The sequence below is a fragment of the Apis laboriosa genome, unplaced genomic scaffold (assembly GCF_014066325.1).
Source record: "Apis laboriosa isolate Shangri-la unplaced genomic scaffold, ASM1406632v1 scaffold53_cov140, whole genome shotgun sequence".
Lineage (NCBI taxonomy): Eukaryota > Metazoa > Arthropoda > Insecta > Hymenoptera > Apidae > Apis > Apis laboriosa.
This window is the reverse complement of record NW_025223656.1, coordinates 1,251,308-1,258,968: the sequence shown is the minus strand read 5'-3', so window position 1 is coordinate 1,258,968 and position 7,661 is coordinate 1,251,308. Positions and strand designations below refer to the sequence as shown.

Below are 7,661 nucleotides of genomic sequence, written 5' to 3'. Positions count from 1 at the left end.
ATAGAGATAATATAGAATTCTAGTTTGTTTTCGAAATTCCTAGTTATTTCTTCGAAAATTAATGCATTAAATGATTTAATTTTGGCTATTTTTCTTATATTCTTTTTTCTAAGAAATTTAAATAAAACAAAAAATATCTAATTATTTATAGTATATAGTATATTTAATATAATATATTTCAGGAAATATTCTTTTTTTATTTTTTCATTTAAAAGTTTTTGTATGCTAATATTAATTGTTGAATAAAAATTTTTATTTGCCTGAATATATTGACTATAACATTTAATGTTTGATTTATCTGATATATTTATTGATTATAATAATATCTCGAAGTACATTATTATTTTATTAGTATTATTATTATTTTTATTATTAATATACATATATTTGAATTTATATTATTATATATAAGATAACTATTTACAAAACCAATATAATAATAATTTTAACATAAATTAATGATAATAATGAAATAATAATATGTTTCGAGAGATATTTAAATATATATATGTGTGTATGTTCTGACAAATGAAAAAAAAATATATTTATTCAACTAATATGAATTAAGACCAGATGCAAATATTTTTATTCCAAAATATTTATAATATATAATAAATATAATACAATATAATACAATAACAAATACAATAATAAATACAATAAAACATTATTGTACAGTAATTCAATATTATAAATTTTTTCATAAACAATTAAAAAATTGCATGAAACTGTTTATTACAATAAATAAATAAATTATTTTAAAAATATTATATTTATAATTGAAAAAATAAAAAAAAGTAATTTAAAAATTAGAAAAAAACTTCTTAATTTTATTTTTTCTTTATTTTTGCTTAAACTAATTATAAATAATTAAATTTAAAATCCATCCACTTTTAATTTCATATCATTTTTTTTTCTTATTTCTATGAAAACCAATTTTGTTATAAAATCATAAATATCACTTTAATATTTAATTCTTTATTCGAGGATTACCTAATTTACCAATAGAGAACTTTCTTTTTATTGTTATTGTTGTTGTATCATTATAAGGTCCAAAAGAGTTGATCGATTAACGATCGACGAACGAAAATCGTGGAGTGGGTCGAGGAGAGACAACTCGATTCCTCGTATCCACACCTCGTAGGAAAAAACTGGAGACGCGAAACTCAAGGAAAGAAAAGGAACAGTGCGTGCAGCAGCATGAATCGCGCGCTGGGACGCCGAGACGCGCGTCTACCCAGAGCTGGAAGAGCAGGAAGGATAGGAAAGAGAAAGGGCAGCGAAGCGTTCACAGTGCAGGAAAGAAAGAGATATAGTCCATTCAACGGGCAGCATGTACGATTTCCAATCGACGACCGCTTCCTCGAAACGGCTGCCCCTTCTGCGGGATCCTGAACGACGGCACGGGAGACCGCATCTCGCAATACTGGTTCTACCCGTGGCTCCATTCAAGTGTTCTTGCACCGCTGGCATCCCTCGATTGCTCCTCAAGAAACTCCTTGATATTCCATTACCGTTCCGATCTAGTTTCTTCATGCGCATTGATAATACCGATTGGGTAAAATGAAACGAGCAAATATGCTAGTTTAGGGGAAACATAGAGATAGATTCATCTGGAATGATTCGGTAATCTAACGTAAAAAAAATAATGTATAAATATACAATGATTCGTGAATATTACTTTTTTTTTTTTTTTTTGCTTGAAATGTTATTAAACAATTTTTTATTCTTAACAAAATTTTGTTAATATATAATAACGATATAATTTTCAGAATACGTACTAACTAATAAATGGAGTAACTTTATTAACAAAATATAAATTATTTTTATTGAAGTCGAATAACAAATAATTACAATAATAATAACAAATATTAAATAATTTATTTCGTAAAATACTATATAATAACGAATATATTTAATTGTAAATATACTTATTTATTTTTCGAAATACTTCATAAAATATTTCATTTCAAAAATAAATTATTATTCAAATGATTTTAAAAAGTAATTTCTACAAGCAAATCTGAATTTTAAGAAATTTTCAAATTACATTATTTCATTGCATTATTTTTTAAATTATTTGACAAACAGTTTATTTTCTAAATAACACAAATATTTTACAGTGTATTTCATAGAAAAATAAATGAATGTATTTACAATTAAATAATCAATTTATAAAATAAAATAAATTATTTATTATTTAATCTTATTTAATCAAGTATATATATTTTTTTAATATGTAGCGTTAAATATTTATTGTTATTATTGTTTTCTAACTAATACTATTATATGTTTACAGTTATTATTATATTTCTTATTTAATATTCGTTCTAAATATTAATTTAAGAATTTTACAATTAAAAAATATACATTATTTTTTTAAATAATCAATTTTTCTATTTATTGTTATTTATAATATTCATTTAATTGTCCAAAGAAATAATATCAATCGAAATACATTATTCATTAATAATTAATTAATTCTTTCTTAATACTTTTACGATTTTTTATAAAATATTATATTACTATTATATTAAGAATATAATATTAAATTTATAATATAATATTAATATAATAATAAATTCTGAATAAATGAACAAGAAATTAGATATTTAAGTGTTAATAAAATGAAATATTAATAAAGTTTTAATAATAATAAAAAAGTACTTTTTGTTTACCTTCCATTGTCTTATAATATTTCATTTCAAAAGTAATTAATATAACTAATATAAATAAAATAATTATTTTACTCATTTTTTTTTATACTTATTAAATTAAAAATATAACTTTATGAAAAATATATAACTGTTATTAAAATATATTTAAACTAAAATTTAAAATTGTAAATTTTTAAACTAATTTTAAAATTGTATGTTTTGTTATTTAATTCTTGAATCTAGATTTCAGACATCTAGAATCTTTTTCTTTATGTTTCATATACAATGAGAATTAAAAATATATTTTAAAAATGAAGAATTTATTTGATAAATAATTGAAAAAATATAAACTATGTATAAATGTAAATTAATAACAAAAAATAGACAATTTCAAATCATATATTTAAAATTGTATATTTACATTTAAATGTTAAATAAATATTATTTGCAATGTATACTCATTTTTTACTTCCATTATAATATATAATATATAATAAATATATATATATATAATAGATTTATATAGAATAGAATACATAAAATTTTTACATTAAATACAGTTTCAAAAATAAACAGAATATTTCAGATTTATATATATATATATATATATATATATATATGTATATGTATATGTAACTGATAATTTAAAATAAAATATGTTATTCAGGCTCTTTTTTCCATATAATTCTATATGTGAAAATAAGAAAAAAATATAGAATAAACTTGTTTCGTTTAAAAATTAAGTTTTCAAAAAAATTAAATTTAAAAATTTGCTAATTATGAATTCATAATGATATATGTTCAATTTTTTCTAAAACAGAAATTTATAACAACTTACAAAAATTTATAACTTTTCAACAAAAAAACTCCTTGAGTACTTAAGTAATAAAACTTAAATAATAAAATTTTATTATATATTTTTATTTATTTTCATATAAAATGATTTTATATTTGATTCATTCGTATTTAATCGGAATCTAATTTTACTTGAAAATTTTTCAAATAAAACTTGATTTCCACGAAAGTAAAGTTTCAAATAAAAATTTTATTCTTTCTTTTTGATTTACTTTTTTATAATATATTGTAACACGAATAATATGCGGATACTCCATATAGACATACATATATTCATATATTCATTACATATATTCATTATTAATTAATTATTAATAATTAAAAAAGTAAAAGAAAAATTAAAAATATGAAATATCATTTAGAGATATTCTAGATTTTTATTTTATAATATATTTTTATAATATATTTTTTATATTATATTTTTATAATATAATATAAAAAAAAATCATTAAAAAATAATAATAAACTATTTTTTAGTATTAACTTAACTATTAAAAAAAACGTCACATTAAAGACATTTCACAAATTGCATATAAAAATAATAAATCATTAATAAACTTTTCCATTCACAAAAATATCAATTGCATTCATCAAATAATCTTCATAAAACAATCTAATAATTGATATGATATCTATTGATCTTCGACAAAAATCGCATTAAAAAGGAAAAAAATTGGGAAAAACTAGCAACATTGGTCCATGCTCATAAATACGTACATACATATAAAACCACGTGGACGAAGGCGAAATTTCGTGGTGCCAAATTCTCAGGAGAATAGAGCGCGAGAAGGAAAAAATAACATGGAATAAAGTAGTTGAACAAAGACAGAAGAAAGGGACTTGCTCCAGGCCCCACTTCTTTCTCTCGGGAGTTCCACCAGGTCCCACATTACGTGGACATAAAAGGCAACCCCGGCACGGAGACCGTCTCTCTGACACATTGACACAGCCTCTGAACCACCGGCTGTGCTGTGCTTCCCTCCTTCCTATATATTTCTTGAGATTCTCGTTTTTCTTTAGCCGAGATCATCCGCTCTCTCTCTTTCGTTTCCGTTCAGCCACCTCTCTACTCGATTCGATATCGTTGTTATCCGCCGATCTCTGCCGACTCGCTGCTTTTTTGAACCGCAAAATCGCCAAAAGAATAAGAGTATGCTATATAGTATATAATCCAACAATGGGATTATGAGATTTTTTTATTTTGAGGAAGTCGAAGAGTTGAAAAATCATGAATCAGAAAATAAAAGAAAAATGAAAATTCCAGAATGAAGGATTATTCGTTTAAGAGCAATGTTAACAGAAGTGAAAAAAACTAAAGTTTTTTAAACTGAAAGTATTAAAAATAGTAATTGGAAAAATTTCATTTAAATATGATATTTAAAAATTTTATTTTATTTTAGAATTATATGTAAGTATAAATATATGAAGAATTTTTGAGAATAAATGATCGTTGGAAGTAATGCCAAGTATATTTCAAACTGGAAGATTGGAAACAGTAAAAAAAAAATTTTATTTAAATATGTATTGATATTTAATAGTTATATAGATAACGAAAATATTTATTTGAAACATACGAATTAAATTATTATTTTATAATAATGAAATGTTTAATTAACAACAATTATTTAATTATATTTTAAATCTTATTATAGAAAATTTTATATATAAAAAACCAATAAAGATAAAATGTTGCACTTTTTTTAAGTAATAAAATATTACTATTTTTATTTTAATTTATATATATTATAATTATAATAATCTAGTATAATATATAGTTATATAATCTATTATAATAATATCTATTATAATATCTATTATATATATAATATATAAATCTATTATAATATATAATCTATTATAATAATATATAATCTATATAATAATATTATATTATAATAATCTATATTTAATTTTTATTGTAGTTTATAAATAGAAAACAAATAATTTTTTTTCATTAACCAAAAGATATTTCCAATAAGATAGAGATTTGAATTAAAATCCGAAATTTCTGATTCAAAACCGAAGAAATCTTAGTAATTAGTAAAAAATTAGTAACTTATTTTTTTATTTCTAACTTATTTTATTAACTATCTGCTAACTAGTTTATTAATTAGTTTTTTTCTTCTTTTTTTTTAACATTTTAGAATGCTTTGAATAATTATTTATGAAATAAAATATAAAAGCAAAATTCTTTTTGTTGCCTTTTATAATAATATTTAAGTATAATAATATTTATATAATATTCAAATTTGAATTCGATTAACAAATTTTTTGAAGTCCTTTAAGATATTTAAAGATTATTATTTTTTTATTGATTTTATATTTTTGTTTAGTAATTTATATTAATAAAATTTTTGTTTTTAAGTAGCTTATAAATAGCTTTACATAATAAATATTAAAAATATAATATATATTATAACTATATGAAGAAATTTTGAGTAAATTTGGAATAAATTTGAATAAAGATATAATATTTTAATTTTCAGTGTGCATATGTATAAGAAATTAATGAAATATTAAAAATCTGCTGTAGTAAATATAAAATATTTAATATTTATACATATATAATCACAATGAATATATTTTTTTTTTCAGTGTTTATCATGAAAAATCATAATTATTATTATATTTTCATATAGATATATGAAAAATAAATAGTTAATTGAAAATTTTCTATATAATTAATTTTAAATTAATTAATTTTAAATTAAAGGAAAATTAAAAAAATAAATAGTGCCTCAAAAACTACTTTACTATGTCCTTGGAGCAACTACGATTAACTACAAAATATTGCACTAATGTATTATTTTTTAACAAATAATTATTGACTATTCGAGTTTTACGTCAAAAAAAATTTTTACTGTTCTAAAAATATTTAATTTTCACATTATCTCTTGTTAAAATTATTATTTAACGTACTGTATGTATCGACAATGAAAAATATTTTTTTTATAGAAATATACAAAATGTACAAAATGTGAATTTTTAAGTCCAAAAAAAATTTTTTCTATAAATATTCAATTTTCACATTATCATTTAACATTACTTAGTGTAATAACAAACCGAAAAATATTTATGAATCGTTTTACAAAAATGTATAAAATGAATATTACTTTTTTCGACAAGAACATGAATTTTTAAGAAAATCTCTTAAATTCTCATGAATATAATCATTCTCTGTATAGTTGATATAATGAATCCTTGTACGTGGCTGATAGAATCCTTCTCAGATCGTAAAAAACCAGTTAAGAAAGACTCGTTAGAGTTAAGTCATCATCCATCTCTCGTAATTCAGAACGCGGAGGATGCACGAGTCCATCTGGTTCGAAGCAAGATCTCCTTGATATCTATACAACGGTACTGAATAAAGTGAGAAAGGAAAGCTTGACTGGTTTCGCTGCATGTTGAATCGAACAACAGCAAAAGAATTCGCTTTGAAACGATCCATTTTTTTTTTCCTCTTTCATACTTCGCATAATTTATTCCATGAAATTTCTTTCAAAATTATTTTATTTATATTATACTATGTAAAAAAATTATAGAAATTTTTATTTATTTTTATTATATAATACAAAATAGATATAAGTATAAAGTGTAGAACATAAATATTTATATATTTTTTATATATATAATATTCTTTTCTTATTTTTAATTTTGTTAAAAAAAACTTTATTAAAAAAATTGTTTATGTTTCTTGTAATATGATAAAATTTTTTTTATATTTGAATAAGCTTCGAAGATTTTAAAAATTTTATTTTTATAAGTAGAATCATATTTTTTTTCTTAATTTAAATTGATATTTTCTATAAAAAATTAATTATTCTATTAATTATTAACTTATATCGAAAAATTATTAGTTTAGAAAATTTTAATTTTAATTTTAATTTTATAAATAATTGTAAATTATATAATTGTATTAATTGTAATTAATTGTATTAATAAATTATGTAATTGTATAAAAAACATTATAATAATTGTAAATAATTGAAAAAGTAAAATATCTTTCAAAATGTATTTTAAATATGTTAAATAAGCAGAAGTTTTATATTTATAAATATATCTATATTTATTTTTTTATTTTCTGCTATTTATAAAATTACTTAATATTTCAAATCTAATCTAAATTTCTTTATTTGAAATTATTTATAT

At 19.9% G+C, this 7,661-nt stretch overlaps 1 pseudogene; it reads right to left on the bottom strand.

Moving 5' to 3' along the window:
- Nucleotides 1-1,069: 1,069 nt before the first annotated feature.
- LOC122717615 lies at nucleotides 1,070-4,453 on the bottom strand (annotated as a pseudogene).
- Nucleotides 4,454-7,661: the final 3,208 nt, after the last annotated feature.